At 44.0% G+C, this 24,528-nt stretch overlaps 1 pseudogene; it reads right to left on the bottom strand.

Moving 5' to 3' along the window:
* Window positions 1-1,057: 1,057 nt before the first annotated feature.
* The window catches only part of LOC126165132 (maltase A1-like), a 103,495-nt pseudogene continuing 80,024 nt past the window's right edge, over window positions 1,058-24,528 (bottom strand).

Consider the following 24,528-nt stretch of genomic DNA (forward strand, 5'->3'; position numbering starts at 1 on the left):
TGTATGCATTTTTTTGAGTAATTATTACGTAATTTCTAATGATGCCATTTGGAATCATTATTTTATTTATTAACCAAGAGCTTCAAAAGAACTTTTGCAATGGATTGAAAGGTATGTGCTGACATTCGATCAGGATAGAGCCAGTGAAAAATGTCGATAGTTCCCAACCGCAAGGTTGGACAAGTAGTACATCTTCGAGTATTAAGATCTTTGACAGCTAACAGAGCTAGGTGCACGCGGTAAAAGTTTGAGTGGTGGTTTTTTTTAGTTTTTCACATGTGCTTTAAAAGTTTGAACAATAAATATTTTTTAGATAAAAAAAAGGCTTCGATAGCATGGATTTACGAGAAAGTTTCACAAAACGCTTATTGCATCCACAATGGGATTTCTATCTAGCTTTTAGACATTATTTAACCAAAGAAAACCTATTTCATTAATTATTGTTTCTAGTTTCCCCAGGTATGTGCCGAGTTTCGCTCAATATATAGCTTATTATGTGCGCAGCGCCAATTCTTAATTTGATGCTGTCACGTCCCGGCTGCCTCCTGCAGGCATTTGGCTCCGACTCGAAACACGTCTGCTGTCTCTGCGCATCTCCTCACCACTACTCAAACTTTTACCGCGTGCACCTAGCTCTGTTAGCTGTCAAAGATCTTACTACTTGAAGATGTACTACTCGTCCAACCTTGCGATTGGGAACTATCGACATTTTTCACTGGCTCTATCCTGATCGAATCTCAGCACATACCTTTCGTCGTATGGCATATGTGCTACATATACAGTAAATATTCAGCACAAAAAAAATTGTCCCCAATTTTTTTCTAAATGTGACGCACGAAGGGTTAATGTCTTGGGCTAAAGGAGAACAGAGGTGACGTAGTACTAACACTACCTGAAAAGCAGGAAAAGGAAAAGAGAACGGTGCAAGGCTATAATTTAATGATGTTAGGCTATACTGTAGTGAATGAGCGTTCAAATCGTTATTGGAGCTGGTGGGAGGGGGGCAGAGTCGCAGAGGGGACGGTGCTGAGGCGGCTGGAGACGCGGCCAGCTGTCGTTAGCAGTGGCCGGCGGCGAGGACGGCTGCGACCAGCGCCGCACACAGCAGGGCGGTCGCCCTGAGGGCGCCGGCCGCACCCCGCTCCCCTGACGCCTGCAGCACCACCGACTCGTGAGGGCCTAGCGTCAGCGAGCCCACCGTAGACCTGCAGACACGATGCCACAGTGCGGGATCATTAGGCCTTTCGTTGCTGCAGACATGATCTCTGCATTCCGCGTTGAGCGCGGCTTTTTAGTGGCTGTACTGATTGCTAAACGCTGCTACCTTTGCTCGCTGAGAGACAGCGTCTCTTTTGCTGCCAATTAATTATCACCCGATAATGGTCGAAGTTGGAGAATTGAATTAAAATTTGTAGCACGACCGAGACTCCTAGCTTACTAGGCCGGTATGCTAGCCGTTACAGCACCGCAGCCCAACTAATCCTGTTGTTTTTTCTGATCTGGCCAAAAAGGTTGAAAGTTACACAGACAGTGTCTTGGACGAAATTGAAGAAATATATAAGAAAAAGATAACACAGCTCATGAGACAACAAACACAACAAAGAGACATGAACAATAAACAACCAAAACACACACACCAATTTTATCCACGTTTGATGAATCTCACAGACATACAATTAAACAATGAAGGAAAAGAGCTCTTAGAAAAAGGACTGAAATATAACGTGAATACAAAAGTAGACGAAGAATACATAGAAAACCTCATAATACAATCAGAAGCGACAGGAGAAAAGTGAAAACAATGTAAACACTGGGCTGATAAAAAAGAAATACATAAAATTATAGCAAATACAAAACAGCAGACTCACAACAACAATAAAAACAGAATCCGAAACACTCAAAAAGCCGCGCGAGGTTAGCCGAGTGGTGTCAGGCGCTGCAGTCATGGACTGTGGCGGCTGGTCCCGGCAGAGGTTCGAGTCCTCCCTCGGGCATGGGTGTGTGTGTTTGTCCTTAGGATAATTTAAGTTAAGGAGCATGTAAGCTTAGGGACTGATGACTTTAGCAGTTAAGTCCCATAAGATTTCACACACATTTGAACATTGTTGAACAAAACTCAGAAAGAAACTCCAAAATGAAAACATCATTATTACTAAAGCAGACAAAGAAAATACAGTAGTTCTTACACCCAAACAGCAATAAAATGACAAAACAGAAGCGTTCATTTCACAAAATAATATTAAAAAATTGAAATAAGACCTAACAAACAGATTTCAGGTCAAGTTAAAGAATATGTTAAAAAATATAGACTACACACTGGATGACAGAGAAAATGTTAAATTAATACAGAACAATCCTACAGTACCCACCCTCCCATGCCAACCAAAACTCTATAAACCAAATATCCCTGTATTGTAAGCTCCCACTTACAAACTTGCACAACACATGTTTAATATACTAACAAAAACTTATAAAATAGAAGATGACAGAACTATAAGGAACACCTCACAGTTCATACAACTTAAAAAGATATAAAAATCCCAGACACAGCTACTCTACTCTCTTTTGACATAGAAAACGTGTACTCTAACATTCCAATATCAGAAACAATAAATATCATAGAACAAACCTGAAGGACAACAGTCAGATACCAGATGAACACATCAAAGAAATACACAAGTTACTGGAACTAATAACTGATCAGAACTACTTTCTATTTACAGGAAGATGGGTTACCAATGGGATCCCCAGTATCAGGTGCCCTACCAAACATTTTCATAAACCATGTAGAAAACTTAATTTTCAAAAATTTTATCAAAAAGAATTACAACATATTTTATTGGGTCAGATATATGGATGACATCCTTTGTTTAATAGATGAACCTCAGGCAAAAATTGACCAGTTGCATACAGATATAAACACAATACACAGAAAGATAAAATTCACAATGGAAAAAGACCAGAACAACCAAATAAACATTTTAGATATAACCATTAAAATGGAAAACAATCAGCATATCTTTGAAATCTACCGTAAACCTACAACTACTGACACAATCCTACATCAGACTTCTAATCACCCACACTCACATAAACAATCAGCACTCAGATACATACTTCACAGACTCAACACAGTACCACTCAGCACAGAAAATTACCAGGAAGAACTAGACATCGTCACACAAATAGCAACAAACAATGGGTACAACAGGGATCTAGTCACCAAATTAAACAAAAAAAATTTAAAAAAACAAATACATTTAGTAAACACAGTACACAAATAACCACAAACAACAGTACAACAAAACACTACACTAACAGGCACAAATAGTGACAGAACAATAACGACACAAAGAATACAGGAAAACAAGAAAGAAGATTAAAGATGGTACACAATGAAATACAAGCACAAACTCACACATAAAATAATAAACATTTTCAAAAGACAAGGGACAAACATAGCATTCAAAACAGACAATTCAATTCATAGGCACATTCCAAAAATAACAAAAAACACAGATATCTACCAAAAACCAGGAATATATCACCTACAGTGCAACACATGTGATGGAAGGTATATAGGATAAACCAGCAGAACATTTGACAACCAGTGCAAAGAACATATCAGAGCATGGAAATATGGAACGAGCCACTCAACTTTTGCAGAACATTTGAAAGAAAATAACCATGAACCTACTAGAGAAAATGATATGAAAATAATTAGAATAAATAATGAAAGACGTCTCCTAACATTACAGGAAACGTAACATATATACAAAACAAAGGCTGAAAAGAAACAACTACTAAATGACCAAGTAAATATGACTGACAACTCACTGTTTACACTGATTGATCATACAATAGACAGAAATCACAACAACTGATTACACATCTGATTCGTCTCATAAGTATATACAGGAAAATATAATAATAATTATTATTATTATTATTATTATTAAGAATAAATAAATGAATAAAAAATAGTAATAAAAATAAAATAAATGATTTTTATTCTGTATAAGAAAGTCTCTCTCCCTCTCTAAAACACACACACACACACACATTCATTCACAAAACAGTTGAATGCAGAAAACTGAGAATATTGCTAGCACTTAGAAAAACAAATGAAACTCTGTATTAAAAAGATGGTAGTTACAGTGTTGAACTGATAGTGAACTATAAGATGTCCACCTGGTTGCCAGATGAGGAAAAGCAGTTTGCTTAGAAGCAATGAATTAGAAGATACCTGTAACTGCCTTTCCATTTCATAAAAAAAACGTTAAGGAACTGTTTTCAAATCTATAACCTAGATTTGAAACCATAACATATGTGTAAAAATGAACAAATCATGTAATGTTTCAGGACACCCACTAAAGATGCCTTGTAAAAAAGGCGAAACGCGTCTGGGTGCACGAATAAAAATAAAAATTTCGATGTGCAGCATGCATAAAAGCATTTTCTTTGAAACAACTGCAAAAAAAATTGCTGAAAAAATTTGATTTTTGCGCATCTTACAATCTTATATTTTTCTTCGATACAGGACTGAATTTCTTTTTGTTATTCATCGCATTTACTGCACTGCATCAAATTAACCAACACTTTGCTCGAAATTTTAAAGAGTTTCCAGAGGTAAAAACGTATTGTGTAAACTTCGTGTATGGTTGATTTTAGCTTGCGCATCACACTAAATGAAACATGTGTAACATATCGAAATTTTGTTTAAAATTGGGTGCGGCATAGTATCTTATTTCGTTCTCGAGTAACTAATTTTTATATCTGAGAGACAGTCACATGTTGTGTGTCCATGAAGACTTGCCGGCTGCTAGGATTTATTTGCCATCCGATTTTAAGAAAACTATTAACTGGAAAAAATTTGATTTTTGCACATTTACGGTCTGATATCTTAGCTCGATAAAGGACTGACTTTCCTTCAGCTATTTGTCATAGCTATTGCACTGCATAAAATTAAGCAATACACTGCATGAAATTTTAAAGATTTTGCTGATACAAAGACAAATTGCGTGAACTTGACGTATCGTCGATTTTAGCTCGTTTACTGCAGTGCCTGAAATGTAGATAATATATTGATTTTATTTAAAATTGTGAGCAGAACGATAACTCATTTCGTTCTTGAGTTATTGATTTTTATATCCGATAGACGGTCGCGTGCAACACGCATATTTCTGCTCTTGCGCGTCGGGAAGAATGTGCTCATAACAACCGCCTTGCATCATAAATGTTTCAAGCTATCGAAACAAGATTTTTTGCGCATGATAGCACTCGAAGAGGCACATATGTTGTATGATAAACATTCAAAACTTCTTTATTCGCTGGGATACGGAAGCTATTCATCCACAGCGGTAAGAGGTCGGCAACTCAGGGCACATATAGACGTCAATAGCAGTGTTGGCGGACCCAACGAGATATACGGGCCCTGCAACGAACTTATGACGTCACACTAACAGGCTTGTTCGCCACATTTCTCCAACGCTCTCCTTCGAGCAGGACCCACAGGATGTCAATATGTAATTGAAAAGGTACCCAATAGACGTCTTACCTCTGACCTGTGCATTTAAGCGCGCAATCTAGAGTTATTAAACTCGTCTGATATATTTACTCGCTAGCCGCCGCAGACGGCTGCTGGCACTCGTAAAACCTGCAGGGTCACGTGCTGTGACGTATGTGCCATGGCCTGTAGTTCTCGTGGGCTTCGTCTGCAGGAAAACCCAAGCGGCACACGTATGTACGTCCACAACACCTCCGGAACGGTGGAGCAGGGCATGTAATCACGCTGACAGAAGCAAAAGGATTAGGAGCTGGCGTCCTCCGTGACGTCACACGCCTTGTTTACGATCATGTATTTATAGAAAATAAGCGAAATTACTTGTTTGTCTATTGCATAAATTTTAGTAGCTGTCTTGAAACGTGTTCTCCATTCAGCAGGTGTAGACCGAAATTTTTTACATACATTATCAGCAATAACATCCACATTCATGAATTCTAGGAATCTGTAAGGGCTTCAGAGTCGTATTTCAACCGCTTTCTGGGCCGACCTATGTCTCTTACCCCTTTGGGTTTATAACACAAAAGTTTTTTGGCGTATCTTCCTTTATCTATTCTGACTACATATTTCTTCCAGTTCTGCTTATATGAGTCCATTTTTTTGTTATTGCAAATATTTTAAGCTTATTTGTAACATCTGGGTTTCTTTTTTATAGCCTAGTCTTCATCCTTTAACTGATCTGAAGAATTTCATTTCTGAAATCACTATTCGATTTACGTCTTCTTTTTTTGTTATCTAAGCATCCGGTCTGTAAAAGCACTCGGACAGGCAGTGTTTTACATAATTTTAATTGCATTTCTTTAGATGTCTGTTGTTTAATTTTATTTTAATTTTCCACAGACTTTCTAAAATTTCGCTCTTGTCTTCTTTGTATTGTATTATACTGTATTGTACGGAACAGGGGACCTAGAAACGACGGAGAGGCTACGTCCCCGCCGTAGCCTGCAGTGGTACACAACGCCACAACAGGCTACAGCAGTCCACTCACCCCACCGCTGCCCCACACCGAACCCAGGGTTATTATTCGGTTCGGCCCCCAGTGGACGCTCCGGGAAAGTGTCGCACCAGACGAGTGTAACCCAAATGTTTGCGTGGTAGAGTAACTATGGTGTATGCGTACGTGGAGAAAGTGTTTTCACAGCAATGGCCGACATAATGTAAGTGAGGCGGAATAAAGGGAAACAGCCCGCATTCGCCGAGGCAGATGGAAAACCGCCTTAAAAACCATCCACAGACTGGCCGGCACACTGGACCTCGACACTAATCCGCTGGGTGGATTCGTGCCGGGGTCCGGCGCGCCTTCCCGCCCGGATAAACTTCTTTGTATCATAATGATGATCAAAGGAAATTTCGAATTTCACTTACTTAAACAGATATCCTTGCTCGATGATTTTCTTTTTTCTTACTATTTTCAGCACACCTGTTGTCTTCCTCGGAATGCTATTACTTTTGTCTTTTCTATGGAAATTATGTAATTATAGTTTTAGCCAATTTGGTTCACTTTAAAAGCCTGTATTTGCAACTCTTGTTCTTAAATGGCAATTTTATTCCAGTAGTCAGCACACATTAATATCTTTACATAATCGCCTTATTTATTTTTATTCTTTTGATGTTTTTTGCTCCTTCATTCCATTATTTAATTGTGACATTTATGTGTAAACTGAATTATAATAAAGTTAACTACATCGTACGAAAAACTAGAAAAATTTATAAGAGGAAAAAAAGGAAGCATATCTAAAATACGCACAAAGAAGAACGCTAGGATTAAGAACAGCATACAAATGAAAATGAGCAATTCTGAAATGAGAACTTAAAAAGCACACACAGCAAGCTGGGACAGATGTACAGGGTGATAAGTCGTTACAATCGTTAAAGCAACCGCTTTTGCGGCATGCGCCGGCCGGTGTGGCCGTGCGGTTAAAGGCGCTTCGGTCTGGAACCGCGTGACCGCTACGGTCGCAGGTTCGAATCCTGCCTCGGGCATGGATGTGTGTGATGTCCTTAGTTTAGTTAGGTTTAAGTAGTTCTAAGTTCTAGGGGACTTATGACCACAGATGTTGAGTCCCATAGTGCTCAGAGCCATTTGAACCATTTTTGCGGCATGCGGCCAGCCGGCGAGGCCGGCTGTTGTTCCCGCAGCGCGGTCGGCAGCGGTCCTCGTGGCCATTAAAATTGCTACAGCAAGAAGAAATGCAGATGATAAACGGGTATTCATTGGACTAATATACACTCCTGGAAATTGAAATAAGAACACCGTGAATTCATTGTCCCAGGAAGGGGAAACTTTATTGACACATTCCTGGGGTCAGATACATCACATGATCACACTGACAGAACCACAGGCACATAGACACAGGCAACAGAGCATGCACAATGTCGGCACTAGTACAGTGTATATCCACCTTTCGCAGCAATGCAGGCTGCTATTCTCCCATGGATACGATCGTAGAGATGCTGGATGTAGTCCTGTGGAACGGCTTGCCATGCCATTTCCACCTGGCGCCTCAGTTGGACCAGCGTTCGTGCTGGACGTGCAGACCGCGTGAGACGACGCTTCATCCAGTCCCAAACATGCTCAATGGGGGACGGATCCGGAGATCTTGCTGGCCAGGGTAGTTGACTTACACCTTCTAGAGCACGTTGGGTGGCACGGGATACATGCGGACGTGCATTGTCCTGTTGGAACAGCAAGTTCCCTTGCCGGTCTAGGAATGGTAGAACGATGGTTCGATGACGGTTTGGATGTACCGTGCACTATTCAGTGTCCCCTCGACGATCACCAGTGGTGTACGGCCAGTGTAGGAGATCGCTCCCCACACCATGATGCCGGGTGTTGGCCCTGTGTGCCTCGGTCGTATGCAGTCCTGATTGTGGCGCTCACCTGCACGGCGCCAAACACGCATACGACCATCATTAGCACCAAGGCAGAAGCGACTCTCATCGCTGAAGACGACACGTCTCCATTCGTCCCTCCATTCACGCCTGTCGCGACACCACTGGAGGCGGGCTGCACGATGTTGGGGCGTGAGCGGAAGACGGCCTAACGGTGTGCGGGACCGTAGCCCAGCTTCATGGAGACGGTTGCGAATGGTCCTCGCCGATACCCCAGGAGCAACAGTGTCCCTAATTTGCTGGGAAGTGGCGGTGCGGTCCCCTACGGCACTGCATAGGATCCTACGGTCTTGGCGTGCATCCGTGCGTCGCTGCGGTCCGGTCCCAGGTCGACGGGCACGTGCACCTTCCGCCGACCACTGGCGACAACATCGATGTACTGTGGAGACCTCACGCCCCACGTGTTGAGCAATTCGGCGGTACGTCCACCCGGCCTCCCGCATGCCCACTATACGCCCTCGCTCAAAGTCCGTCAACTGCACATACGGTTCACGTCCACGCTGTCGCGGCATGCTACCAGTGTTAAAGACTGCGATGGAGCTCCGTATGCCACGGCAAACTGGCTGACACTGACGGCGGCGGTGCACAAATGCTGCGCAGCTAGCGCCATTCGACGGCCAACACCGCGGTTCCTGGTGTGTCCGCTGTGCCGTGCGTGTGATCATTGCTTGTACAGCCCTCTCGCAGTGTCCGGAGCAAGTATGGTGGGTCTGACACACTGGTGTCAATGTGTTCTTTTTTCCATTTCCAGGAGTGTATTATACCAGAACTAACATGTGATTACATTTTCACGCAATTTGGGTGCATAGATCCTGAGAAATCAGTATCCAGAACAACCACCTCTGGCCGTAATAACGGCCTTGATACGCCTGGGCATTGAGTCAAACAGAGCTTGGATGGCGTGTATAGGTACAGCTGCCCATGCAGCTTCAACACGATACCACAGTTCATCAAGAGTAGTGACTGGCGTATTGTGACGAATCAGTTGCTCGGCCACCATTGACCAGACGTTTTCAATTGGGAAGAGATCTGGAGAATGTGCTGGCCATGGTAGCAGTCGAACATTTTCTGTATCCAGAAAGGCCCGTACAGGACCTGCAACATGCAGTCGTGCATTATCCTGCTGAAATGTAGGGTTTCGCAGGGATCGAATGAAGGGTAGAGCCACGGGTCGTAACACATCTGAAATGTAACGTCCACTGTTCGAAGTGCCGTCAGTGCGAACAAGAGGTGACCGTGGCGTGTTAGCAATGGCACCCCATACCATCACGCCGGGTGATACGCCAGTATGGCGATGACGAATACACGCTTCCAATGTGCGTTCACCGCGATGTCGCCAAACACGGATGCGACCATCATGATGCTGTAAACAGAACCTGGATTCATCCGAAAAAAAAGACGTTTTGCCATTCGTGCACCCAGGTTCTTCGTTGAATACACCATCGCAGGCGCTCCTGTCTGTGATGCAGCGTCAAAGATAACCGCAGCCATGGTCTCCGAGCTGATAGTCCATGCGGCTGCAAACGTCGTCGAACTGTTAGTGCAGATGGTTGTTGTGTTGCGAACGTCCCCATCTGTTGACTCAGGGATCGAGACGTGGCTGCACGATCCATTACAGCCATGCGGATAAGATGCCTGTCATCTCTACTGTTAGTAATACGAGGCTGTTGGGATCCAGCACGGCGTTCCGTATTACCCTCCTGAACCCACCGATTCCATATTCTGCTAACAGTCATTGGATCTCGCCCAACGCGAGCAGCACTGTCGCGATACGGTAAACCGCAATCAGGATAGGCTACAATCCGACCTTTATCAAAGTCGGAAACGTGATGATACGCATTTCTCCTCCTTACACGAGGCATCACAACAACGTTTCACCAGGCAACGTCTGTCAATTGCTGTTTGTGTATGAGAAATCGGTTGGAAACTTTCCTCAAGTCAGCACGTTGTAGCCACCGGCGCCAACCTTGTGTGAATGCTCTGAAAAGCTAATCATTTTCATATCACAGCATCTTCTTCCTGTCGGTTAAATTTCGCGTCTGTAGCACGTCATCTTCGTGGTGTAGCAATTTTAAGGACCAGTAGTGTAGTAAGGTTTGTCGCGTTAGTTATTTCTAACGTACATGACATAAACACTTGAAAATAACAGTAAATTACTCACGCATACCAAGTAAGGGCATGCGGAAACTTCGTCCTTTAGTTGTTCAAGCATTTCTGACACCTACATAGGAAACTGCTCATTATACACCGTACTCCCCTCTGAGAAATGTCATCAATTTCTTCACGATCGACAGCTTTAAGTCATTTAAATTGTATGGATTTCATTTGTAGACTTCCTCTTTTAATGCTCTTCCAGAGAGGAAAATAGCAGGGGTTTAAATGGGGCAACGAGGATGCCATAAGTTGTTACTGATAACTCTATCTTGAAACATGTCATGAATTTCCTGTAATGAGAAGTTGGTTATATTTGCCATCACAGAGTCCTGCTGAGATCACGAAAGCACGTTCTCCCTCAGTTACTTGGCTAAAAAAGGCCATAAAATGTTTTCCGAAAAAAAACACGACCTGTTATTATTTCACTGCTAATAGCACACCGACTCCTATTTTTTGATCATGCAGGGTGGCCTCGTGTATTACGTTAGACTTTTCAGAACGTCAGTAACGATTAATTTGTGAATTAATGTATCCACTTGGGTGGAAGCATAATTTGTCTGAACGCAGGTAAAGGTCAATTTCTCCGTCATGCACCCTATTCAAAATCCATTCACAAAACCGCAATCCTTTAGCAGGGTTATAAAGTTTAAGTTGCTACACTGCAGTTGGCTGTAACTTAAGTAACTTTGCAACCGTTCAGACGGAGCTACAGCCAATACTCATTTGCTGAAAAAGGCGTCGATCTGGTTTCCTAGGAGACCTTTCCAGAGCATGCCCAGTGTTATGCAGACTTTCTTCTGTGAGTCCTTTACGTACTTGTTTACGAAATTTATTTATGAATCAATGAATCGTACTCCAATTAGGAACTTGAACATCAAAAAATTCCTCTTGAAATAATCTCCGTACAGCACGCGCTGATTCTGTCTGCATTATGAATCATGCATCAATATTCTTTGGCGTCTAGAATACTTCAATTTTGTCATTTCATGTCAAACACTTCCAATCAGTACACTGCACTGCTGCTCCTAACATACAAGTCGTGCCTGCACAAGATTTCTTCACAAATGAAGGCCTCGCTCCAGAGGGGAAATATACTCTCCGCCAGCCCTGCTGCCAGCTGACTGCTGGAGGGGGAAAAAAAACCGTGCCAGGCAGTTGCGTTAAGGATTGATCACATTGTATAAGTAACTTACAAAATTACATTAATGGACTATTACCTATAAAGCAATCAAACATTTAAATAGACAAAAAAGGACGAATTAAACATTAACACAATCAACAAAAAACAATGGGAAGAACATTATAAACATGATATGACAACACCTTAACGGAAAAGGCACAGATGTAAAAAGGTGGGAAACGGGTAGCTTGTATGATGGCTTAACAGGCAGATATTACAATACGGTGGGATTCTCCTCAACCAAGATTTTTTTACACACTTAACACCAATAATTATTGATCAGTTTACAAACTGTTGTACACAATATAAAATTTAGAAGCAAAACGCAGAAATTTCGCCTTATGCTATACCTGGTGTCGGCCTCGATGGCGCATCAGTTTTAGTAGCCAGCAGTATAGCAACAAAAACGTTCCAATTGACATGAGGCTGGAGCCATCTACTTGCGAGATAATACCGAAACGTGGTCAGCAGTTGCCAATCATCTCAGTACGAAATATTCTCCTAGTCAGTACAAAATTACTTGAATTTAAACTTTACGGTAAAGTCCCCATCTAATTTAGCTCAAATTTCACTCATGATCCACATTTGGAGAACTGGTTACATGCATGATACGACTCTGGCGCGTTTTGCTGCTAATGTAAGACGATATCTATTGCATCAATACGTTCCAACGTGGACAAGTCACGCAGGGTCCGTACTAGCCACCAGGACTATTCTTCCTCGGGTACTCAAAAGTGAAGTGAACAGCTCTTGCGTTTCTCAGGTTGAAGAAATGAAGCTGCCTTTCATGATTTACGTGAGGATTCGCAAGTGATTGAAGGGATTCTTAACTCGCTGCAGACACGAATGCACTATTGCATCCAAATGCGAGGATAAACGTGGCACATCGCCTTTAACAGGTGCGAGTTTGTAGTGTATTGTAACATGTAGCTTGCTGAACCAGTATTGTACTTCTTGTTCTGGTAAGCCGTGGAGAAGTCTCCGCCATTTATTGAAACACATTAGTACTAAATAGTAAAATATTCCCTACTATAGGTCCTCAACAACCCGTTCGCAATTATCTCTCAGATGAGTGGTTTGTGGGCCATGTTTACTAGAACGTTTCTTCCTCTATTCGCCTGTCATTTTTTCGCTATCATTTGGGATACGATCTGTATACATAGCGCGTTTCACAATTCCTATTACACTCTGTTGTAAGGGTTGTAGAGGTGACGTATCCGATAAAGATGTGATAAAAAAACGTGCAGTTTGAATATAAAATAAGTTTGAAGGTCGGACCACGTCCAGATCTCTCGCTTCATCGTGTACACAAAATCTGAAAAGAAAGCTCCGTCTTTAGTACCTGTTTTAAGTACATCACATAAGCCTTTCATCCGACTACATTAACGGCTGCAAGAAACCGGTTCGTTCGCAACTAGGAGGGTTGACTGGTGTTCCATGGACTCTAGACGTTTATGAGAACGTCCTACGTCACGTAGAAGAGAACCCAATGACGAGCACTCGAAGCATTGTCAATGCCATGGGCTCCTGTAGATCGCAGAGGTCGGAGCTCAGAGCCTTTGCTGTGTACGTACTGCGAAGCTGAAGACTTGAAAGTGATCCGGTCTTCAAACTTATTTTGCATCCAAACGGTACATTCCAGGCCATGGGCTCCTTACCAAATCTTCATCTACTGAGTACCCACTACAACTTGTAAAAGCCTGTAATAGAAGTAGTGAAACAAGCTGTACACTTCTATGTGATTTTACTTTTTAGCACAGCTCTGGAACGCCTGACACAATTCCAACTGTAATTGCTACATACACTATATGATCAAAAGTATCCGGACACCTGGCTGGAAATGGCTTACAAGTTCGTGGCGCCCTCCATCAGTAATGCTGGAATACAATATGGAGTTGGCTCACCCTTAGCCCTGATGACAGCTTCCACTCTCGCAGGCATACGTTCAAAGAGGTGATGGAAAGTTTCTTGGGGAATGGCAGCCCATTCTTCACGGAGTGCTGCACTAAGGAGAGGAATCGATATCGATCGGTGAGGCCTGTCACGAAGTCGGCATTCCAAAACATCCCAAAGGTTATCTATAAGATTCAGGTCACGATTCAGCGCAGGGCAGTCCATTACAGGGATGTTATTTTCGTGTAACCGATCCGCCACAGACCGTACGTTATGAACAGCTGCTCGATCGTGTTGAAAGATGCAGTCGCCATCGTCGAATTCCTCTTCAAAAGAGGGACGCAAGAAGGTGCTTAAAACATCAATGTAGGCCTGTGCTGTGATAATACCACGCAATACAACAAGGTGTGCAGCCCCTTCCATGCATAAACAAGACCACACCCTAACACCGTCGCCTCCAGATTTTACTGATGACACTACACACGATGGCACATGACGTTCACCGGGCATTCGCCTTACCCACACACTGCCATCGGATCGCCACATTGTGTACCGTGATTCGTCACTCCACACCACGTTTTTCCACTGTTCAATCGGCCGATGTTTACCCTCCTCACACCAAGCGAGGCGTCGTTTGGCATTTACCGGCATGATGTGTGGCGTATGAGCAACCGCTCGACCATGAAATCCAAGTTTTCTCACCTCCCGCCCAAATGTCATTGTACTTGCTGTGGATCCTGATGTAGTTTGGAATTCCTGTGTAATGGTCTGCCTATTACACATTACGACCCTCTTCAACTGTCGGCGGTCTCTGTCAGTCAACAGACGAGGTCGGCCTGTACGCTTTTGTGCTGTACGTCTCCCTTCACGTTGCCGCTTCACGATCACATCGGAAACAGTGGACCTAGAGATGTTTATGAGTGTGAAAATCTCGTGTACAGACGTGTGACAAAAGTGACACTCAATCACCTGACGATGTTAGAAGTCCGTGAGTTCCGCGGAACGCCCCATTGTGCTCTCTCACGATGTCTAATGACTAGTGAGGTCACTGATATGAAGTACCTAGCAGTAGGTGGCAGCACAATGCACTTAATATGAAAAAGGTATGTTTTTGTGGTTGTTCGGATACTTTTGATCACATAATGTATGTAGTTTAATGTATGTAGTTTGGTATCACTAGTAGGCCTACCCCTGTATTATGTAGTGGCGTTAGGAATGTGGTAAAATGAAACATAGTTTTGGAACCGCAGGAATCATTTCAACTAAACACATGCAGGGTGATACAGAACTCTACAACTACAGAACTTTCAGAGGTAATATATGGACGCGAACGAGAATAAAATGTCTAACAAATGTGGACTCTAAAACGCGTATCTTAAGAACTGTGAACACTTGCTTTACTTTCCTTCTCGTGAAACACACTTATTATACTGGACAAGTGCTCACAGCTCTTAAGGTATTCATTTTAGAACCCGTGTTTACCGGACATTTTTCTCCTGCATTGGTCCGTACCACCTCCTCCCAAAATACCGAAAATAAAGATTCAGTAGAAGAGGTGTGTTTTACAGTATCAAAGACACACAAAGTACGCATTCAAGGGCCCATGTTTACTGGACTTTTCTTTTTGTCTTGGTCCATACTACCATCTCTGAAAGTTTGTCGGTGGAGTTTTCAGTCACCCTGTATATGATTTTCTATATGGAAGGGTAAGTCAACAGCAGCACATTTAGATACGTATCAGGGTGTGACACGTCACGAAAACTGCATAGATTAGTGTTGGGTCCGTGATTTTCGGTGTCGCTGACTGTCCTGATGACAATGAACATCTATTTGTGGCCGCGACAGGAAAAGACGATACATGCAGCACAAGTCTGCGAACAGAAAAGCATAAAGACACAAGAAATTTTTCGCAGGAAGGGGCAACAAACGATCTACTCACAGAACTATAAACTGGCTATGGTGAACAACAATATTTTTGTGGTACTGCTCATGCAAAAGACTATGAGAAAAGCTGGAATAAAACGCGAACATTAAGGTCCACTCCCGAAAAAGACTTAAAAATCATGGCTAATTCTTTAGGGGGAAAAGTAAAAACTTAAATGTCATTGACACATAAAAAGGCAGTATTACGAGGTGCATTCAAGTTCAAAGGCCGAGTTTTTTTCTAATTAACTACTCACCCGAAATCGATGAAACTGGCGTTACTTCTCGACGTAATCGCCCTGCAGACGTACACATTTTTCACAACGCTGACGCCGTGATTCCATAGCAACGGGAAGGCTTCTTTAGGAGTCTGTCTTGACCACTGGAAAATCGCTGAGGTAATAGCAGCACGGCTGGTGAATGTGCGGCCACGGAGTGTGTCTTTAATTGTTGGAAAAAGCCAAAAGTCACTAGGAGCCAGGTGAGTAGGGAGCATGAGGAATCACTTCAAAGTTGTTATCACGAAAAAACTGTTGCGTAACGTTAGCTAGATGTGCGGGTGCGTTGTCTTGGTGAAACAGCACACGCGCAGCCCTTCCCGGACGTTTTTGTTGCAGTGCAGGAAGGAATTTGTTCTTCAAAACATTTTCGTAGGATGCACCTGTTACCGTAGTGCCCTTTGGAACGCAATGGGTAAGGATTACGCCCTCGCTGTCCCAGAACATGGACACCATCATTTTTTCAGCACTGGCGGTTACCCGAAATTTTTTTGGTGGCGGTGAATCTGTGTGCTTGCATTGAGCTGACTGGCGATTTGTTTCTGGATTGAAAACTGGCATCCACGCCTCATTCATTGTCACAACCGACGAAAAGAAAGTCCCATTCATGCTGTCGTTGAGCGTCAACATTGCTTAGCGACATGCCACACGGGCAGCCATGTGGTCGTCCGTCAGCATTCGTGGCACCCACCTGGATGACACTTTTCGCATTTTCAGGTCGTCATGCAGGATTGTGTGCACAGAACCCACAGAAATGCCAACTCTGGAGGCGATCTGTTCAACAGTCATTCGGCGATCCCCCAAAACAATTCTCTCCATTTTCTCGATCATGTCGTCAGACCGGCTTGTGCGAGCCCGAGGTTGTTTCGGTTTGTTGTCACACGATGTTCTGTCTTCATTAAACTGTCGCACCCACGAACGCACTTTCGACACATCCATAACTCCATCACCACATGTCTCCTTCAACTGTCGATGAATTTCAATTGGTTTCACGCCACGCAAATTCAGAAAACGAATGATTGCACGCTGTTCAAGTAAGGAAAACGTCGCCCTTTTTAAGTATTTAAAACAGTTTTAATTCTCGCCGCTGGCGGTAAAATTCCATCTCCCGTACGGTACTGCCAACTCTGGGACGTATTGACAATGAACGCGGCCTCATTTTAAAACAATGCGCATGTTTCTATCTCTTTCCAGTCCGGAGAAAAAACATCGGAGGCCTTAGAACTTGAATGCACCTCGTAGAGCATGGAAGTAGGGTAAAGCAGTTCCACGATCACATTTACAAATGAAAGGCAGTTGCGTGCTTGGTTTTATTCGGTGGAATGTGCAGTGTATGTACTGTGAGGAGCGAGTACTCACCCTTCGGTCAGAGGGCTGCTGACGGAACTGGTGAGGACGGTGAAGTGATGGGCGAGCGGCAGCATGGCCTTGAGGTCGACCGACTGGTTCTCCGTGCCCAGGTTCACCGCCACCAGCAGGCTGTCCTCGCCAGCCAGGGTCCTGTCGACACCAACAGCGAACCGATCAGTCAGGTCCATGAGCAGCTACAGCCAAATGTTGCGACGACACCAACCTGCTTAGCCGATGTCGCTAGCGGGCGCCTGTGCGATGTCGACGCTCGGCTCGGAGGTAAGCTAGTTCGTATCTTTCGGTAGGACACGTTGCACCTCTAATCGTGTATCTGTCTGTCTTCTTCGTATCTGTCTGTCTTCTTCGTGGACCTTAGCTATGTACGCAGTGGCGCGCGTCCCCCAGCCTAAAGATGGTTCAAATGACTCTGAGCACTATGGGACTTAACTTCTAAGGTCATCAGTCCCCTAGAACTTAGAACTACTTAAACCTAACTAACCTAAGGACATCACACACATCCATGCCCGAAGCAGGATTCGAACCTGCGACCGTAGCGGTCGCGCGGTTCCAGACTGTAGCGCCTAGAACCGCTTGGCCATCCCGGCCGGCTGCCCAAAAGATTTCCACATTCAGTTATATTGCGGCGTGCAGGTATATTGCAACAACGTTAAAATTGAGTATCCATTAACGGGATGGACTGCATTATGGCGCAACCTTCATCAGTCTTACCTCCCGACATCAGCCCGAGCGACGTGGTATCAGGTCGCCTCTGGAAAATTTGCCACTAACCAGCGTTTACCTGCAACTGGTTTCATGGACACTGCCCATCGCCTGACCTGCGTCGTTTTTTGTGAGGTCTGGACGCTGGGGCGGCAAATGGTAACCTGTTCCCTCCGTGCCCCTCGATCCGTGATCGACCCGTACGCTTTAACTCGCCGGGAGGACGTGTGTTTCCTGTAGCCAAGACTCATGCGATAGTATGGGTCAGAGGATGGATGGTGGCCTACCTTTATGAAGACCAGGTAAAATCGCGGCTCGGTCTTTGGATCCTCCTACAGACTGCATATACGGTAATTGAACCACTTCTACGCTACCTACCACTCCTAATTCGCTAATTACCTCCGTGAGGTTTTACGCGATCCCTCGCTCAGCTGGAATGTGCCTGGCGCAGTTGGCCCGATTGCTGTCTGCGGACACTTCTAATAACCCCTCACGCTACTTCAAGCCCCCTTCTCCCATAGCTAGCACACCTGTGATACACTGGTATTTCATGACTACAACGGAAGGATCTTCTTCCTTGGCTTTTACTTCATCGACACTCAGCAATTAGAATATAGGAAAGCTGCAGTGCCAGAAGACACTAGCGAAATGCAGAACGACCTGCATAGGATAGACCACTGCACAAGCTCGGATAGAGAAAGGGTATCGGCCCTGCACTTAAAAGAGGTAACCCTCCTGGCATCCCCTTGAGCCATTTAGCGAAATCACGGTAAATCTACAAATGGATGAGCGGACAAGAATTTAAACCACTGTCTTACTGAGTACGATTCCAGTCTTAGAACACTGCGCCATCTCACTCAGTGATAACGAAAAACAGTTCAGACGATTCACAAACCGATGACGAACATGAGTTCCTTCCTTACGAAGGCGCAGATCCAGGGTTTGGTTCTGGTAATACTGTACTGATAGTGGCTCTGCTCCACTCTTCCCCCTCACACAAACGTAACTTACCGTGATGATCTCCTTAGATTTCTAAGAGTGTAATAATAATAACAATAAAATATATGAAAAGTGTTAATACTATAATAAAAATAATAATATATTTACATCAGTACGTCGCTTTGGAGAAGACATTGTAATCAGATAAATGAACCTCCTGGAATGCGTTCTCATTAAAAATTTGAGAAGTACAAATGGATGCAGTTGATTTAAAAACTGTAATAGCAACAGTTTCCCACAATTTTCACAATGCCATAATTTACACAACATGAGATTGAAGTGAGCATTCACCATAACCAGTGAAACGTCCTGGAAGATTCAAGCTGCGTGCTGGACAGTGAATCGGGCCTAGGACCTTCTCATTTTGCAATAAAGTGGCCTGTCTACTGAACTATCCAAGGACGACAAACTACCCACCCTCACAACTTTACTGACTGTGTCGTGAGTGTTGGCTGCCCGCGAAAGGAATCGGTCGGGACACAGTTGCATCCGCGAGGAAGTTTCAAATGAGCGCACACTCCGCTGCAGAGTGAACATGCATTCCAGACCATTATCAGTGTCCGACTAAGCATTGCGACTGTCAACACAGGTCTGCAGACTGACTATGGAAGTTTGTAAATCAGGACAATGCTGTAGCTTAAGCGGGACGTTCGTGAAAAACACACACTATTTGAAAGATGTAAAAGATGCACCAACTCCACAGTTTTGAAGATTTGAAGATGCGGCAAAGAATTTTTGTACCATTCTTTACATGATATTAATACATTTACTGTTGAGTTCCTTGGAATTTAAAAATTTTATTTTCAATAAGCAATGTATGTATCATTTTCCATAAACTAATCAAGATATTTCTACAAAACTTTTTCTGTGTAACCTCTTTGCATAAAGCAAGCTTCTCTCATGAGGTTCTTTTTTTTTTAAATTATCGAGTACGAGAATTTTAATATTTTTTTAATTACAGGTCCGTAAGAATAATTTAAAATAGACACAAAATTCCAGGCAGTGTACCTCATATCCCAGCTTGCACTTATTATTCCAAAATTTGCTCTTGACACAAGGTTTACTGGATTTATAGAAATACGCGTATAAGTTTTCATAATTATAGCCTTCACATATTCTGGGAAAATGTACATAAACATTGAAAACATAATTTCCACTGGAAGCAATTTAAAGTTCAACCTAACGTGTTTTTCCTTACGTTATCTCTGCATAACGCCTCAGATTTGTACTCAGAGTGCTCTCTCCCTCCACGGATTTTCTTCTGGTTTCTTGTTTCCTACGTTCTTTGCTTTGCCAGGTCTTCAAAAGACTTTTCAGCTGCTGCAAACCTACCTTTCTCAAGACGTTTCGAGTGAAATTTCTTATCTCCTCCCCTTTTTCATATTTTAAAGCGGATGGAGCATTCTTCTCCACAAAAACACTTACTTCGTAAAATACTTCCAGATTAGGATTGGTGCCACTCTGTAATGCAAGAGATGTACGATGACGACAGTGAAGAACTACAATACAGACAAGATGCGGCAAGTCTTGTACGCTGCATGCACACGCGTACCATCTAATAGGCCATACCATGTAGTAAAAGGTCCTTTATTGTCTCCGCAACACTGTACTAATTCTTGCGCCTTGTGTTTGTTGCTCGTTCATGTCGGAATTGTTATTAAAATAGCACTCGTCGCTTTTCACATCTTCTGTCGTAAAAAGAAATATTACAAAGCAATGAAAATATGTCGAATGTCACACTTCTTTTTTTTTAAAAAAAAAGGAGTTTGGAAAGGGTTGTCCTATTAGTCATGATTATTTTCATGAAGTTTTGGCCATAAATGTGAATGAAATTGTGAATTTAATAAATGTACTCACCGTCTGTAGTATCGATATACTCCTAATTCTTTGTAATACTGTGTTTGAGACCAGAGATATTGACCAGAGAGGTTAACTTTGGTTTGTCAGAGTAAGTAAATGACTAGTAATAGCAGAGTGTGGTGGGAAGTCTGGCAATGTACTTGGTTTGAAACGGATGGAAGCTGGCCTGCTGTGTGTGGAGGTTATTAGGAAAAATTAAAAAAAAAACACCTCTTATAACCGAGGCCAGACAAATACTGAGAAATACTGGTTATTCAGGACTGAAATACCAGTACCGGTTTTAATAAATCAGTTTTTCCCATCCCTACTTGCCATTACGTTAACTGATGAAAGTGGCGATAAGAAGGGCATCCAGCTTGTGGTTAACCGGATAAGTGTTAAGAAAGAGAAATGAAATAAGCGTATGGCATTTGTGTCTGGGATCCGCCTTCTGGGCAAAAGACAAACGACTGGTGCAAGTCATTTTAGTTGGTGCAATTTTGGCGATTCACGTGTCGTTGATAACGATATGACGACGCTCTAGTTCTGATTGGAGAAAATCCCCGACTCGGCTGCGAATCGAATCCGAAGACCATAATCTGCTGACACTTACAAAGAGAGAGAGAGAGAGGGAATTTTTAAAGTGAAATTGAGTCAGAGAGTGAGGCATTAAATGTGCTGGCGTAAGCTGGCGCCAGCATACCATGCAACATAGAGGTTACGAGAAGATGGATACAGGCCAATGACAGAACTGCAGGAAATGCGCCACCAACGCCCTCTCGGCCGCTAGAATTTAAATCGCCTCCGCAGACCAGAGAGCCAGTCTCTCGCAGTCTGTTGCACCGAGTGAGTTCGAGTCTGCCATCCACGAGTCAATGAGCCGGAGTTGCAGTCACAGCCTCTAGCACAGAATCAGGCAGCATGTAGCGACCAGAATAGTGTACATAGCGGACTTCGTACTTCACCAACAGTGAGGCTAATGTGAACTATTACAAAGAGCTTGTACCACAACGACTGCCTTAAGTTAAGTAATTTTCTATTTTTACGAATAAAGAACCTAGTTAATATATGTGTGCAGTTTGTGCTATAGAAATAGGATTCCAGCCACCAAACAACATCCTCTCCTGGCCCCCTTGGTACAAGCCTACAGAGATAACGAGATGATAGAAAAGTGCGTGAAGTATACCTGGTGAAAGCAAAGACACTGCCCAAGGCGAACGTTTCGGTGGCGCCCCTCTGCGCCACCCTCTGTTTGCGGGCGGCGGCCAGCTTCTGGTAGACCTTGAAGTGGCTTCGGTTGGCCTCTTTCTGCGCCTCCAGGTTCAGAGTCTCGTAGTTCTCATGCACCGGCAGCCACGTCGTGTCGTTACTCGAGAAGCCTGCACACACGCAAAGTGATGAGCCTGTTTAATACCGCATTGGTCCACCTTTGGAATGCAATACAGCAGCGATTTGTGAGCTGGTTTCCCCCTTCGCCAGCTGTAATATTTCAAAATGTTATCAGAATGAAGTTCATAAGTGTCCCAGATTAGTGTTGGGAGCTGCGAAACAGAGAGTGGCATTTTAGAGAACGTATTTCACATACCGCGATTTGATAATCGCTCAATGCTGCATGACTGATTTGAAAAACTCACACTTTTTCTCTGAGTGCCTACAGGGCCTTGTTGTACAATAAGTAAAAGTGAACATTGAAAATTACTAATGAGATCACGACAGTGGTGGATCGATGTGGCACCGATCTGCCGCTGGCCTGATAAATAACTGTTAAGTAGTTTGATTGAGTACTGTGGCATCGCTATCGGTTTTATAAACAAGTATGCATGGTGCGGGAAGGGCTCACAGGCATTACGGACCAGCGCTCGTCGTGTTGTCCCACTGAAAGGGCGTCCTGCAGGGATCCCTGGACCTGCCCAAAGTGACGCCATCGTGGCAGCCCTGCGGGTCGTGCGCCACCTCGCACGTCATGTTGTAGTTGTCCTCCATGCCGATCTCCTCTCCGTTGTAGGTGACGGCGGTTCCCGGCAGCAGCGTCACCAGCATGTTCATCCCGTCCACCAGCTCTGGGCTGTACCGGCTGGCCACTCGTGGCTAGTCATGATTTCCAATCTGAAACCATTGTAAACACCGGTGCTTTTTCTCTTGCGACTTTGTTCAAAGGTTGACGGTGCATTACGTTACGGGGAAAGTCTGTTTCCTTAGTTTCATGATAAGAGCATCTGAAATTCGAAAATGTTCAAATGTGTGAATCCTAAGGGACCAAACTGCCCAGGCCATCGGCCCCTAGACTTAAACACTACTTAAACTAACTTAAGAGAAGAACAACACACACACCTATGCCAGAGGGAGGACTCGAACCTCTGCGGGAGGGGCCACGCAATCCGTGACATGGCGCCTCTAACCGCACGACCACTCCGCGCGGCGAGCATCTGACTACCATGCAGAGAACTTGTGTTCAACTTCTGGTACTGCCATGTACACTACTGGCCATTAAAATTGCTACACCAAGAAGAAATGCAGATGATAAACGGATATGCATTGGACAAATATATTATACTAGAACTGACATGTAATTACATTTACACGCAATTTGCGTGCATAGATCCTGAGAAATCAGTACCCAGAACAACCACCTCTGGCCATAATAACGGCCTTGATACGCCTGTGCACTGAGTCAAACACAGCTTGGATGGCGTGACAGGTACAGCTGTCCATGCAGCTTCAACACGATACCACTGTTCATATAGAGTAGTGACTGGCGTATTGTGACGAGCCAGTTGCTGGGCCACCGTTGACCAGACGTTTTCAATTGGTGAGAGATCTGGAGAATGTGCTGGCCAGGGCAGCAGTCGACCATTTTCTGTATCCAGAAAGGCCCGTACAGGACCTGCAACATGCAGTCGTGCATTAACCTGCTGAAATGTACGGTTTCGCAGGAATCGAATGAAGGGTAGAGCCACGGGTCGTAAAGCATCTGAAATGTAACGTCCACTGTTCAAAGTGCCGTCAATGTGAACAAGAGGAGACCGAGACGTGTAACCAATGGCACCCAAACCATCACGCCGGGTGATACGCCAGTATGGCGATGACGAATACACGCTTCCAATGTGCGTTCACTAGATGTCGCCAGACACGGATGCGACTGTCATGATGCTGTAACAGAACGTGAATTGACCCTAAAAAATGACGTTTTGCCATTCGTGCACCCCAGTACACCATCGCAGGCGCTCCTGTCTGTGATGCAGCGTCAAGGGTAACCGCAGCCATGGTCTCCGAGCTGATAGTCCATGCTGCTGCAAACGTCGTCGAGCTGTTCGTGCAGATGGTTGTTGTCTTGCAAACGTCCCCATCTGTTGACTCAGGGATCGACACGTGGCTGCACGTTCCGTTACAGCCGTGCGGATAATATGCTTGTCATCTCGACTGCTAGTAATACGAGGCCGTTGGGATCCAGCACGGCGTTCCATATTACCCTCCTGAACCCACCGATTCCATATTCTGCTAACAGTGACTGGATCTCGACCAACGCGAGCAGCAATGTCGCGATACGATAAATCGCAATCGCGATAGGCTACGATGCGACTATCAAAGTCGGAAACGTGATGATACGCATTTCTCCTCCTTAGACGAGGCATCCCAACAACGTTTCACCAGGCAACGTCTGTCAACTGCTGTTTATGTATGAGATATCGGTTGGAAACTTTCCTCAAGTCAGCACGTTGTAGGTGTCGCCACCGCCG

This window comes from Schistocerca cancellata, chromosome 1 (genome assembly GCF_023864275.1).
Source record: "Schistocerca cancellata isolate TAMUIC-IGC-003103 chromosome 1, iqSchCanc2.1, whole genome shotgun sequence".
NCBI lineage: Eukaryota > Metazoa > Arthropoda > Insecta > Orthoptera > Acrididae > Schistocerca > Schistocerca cancellata.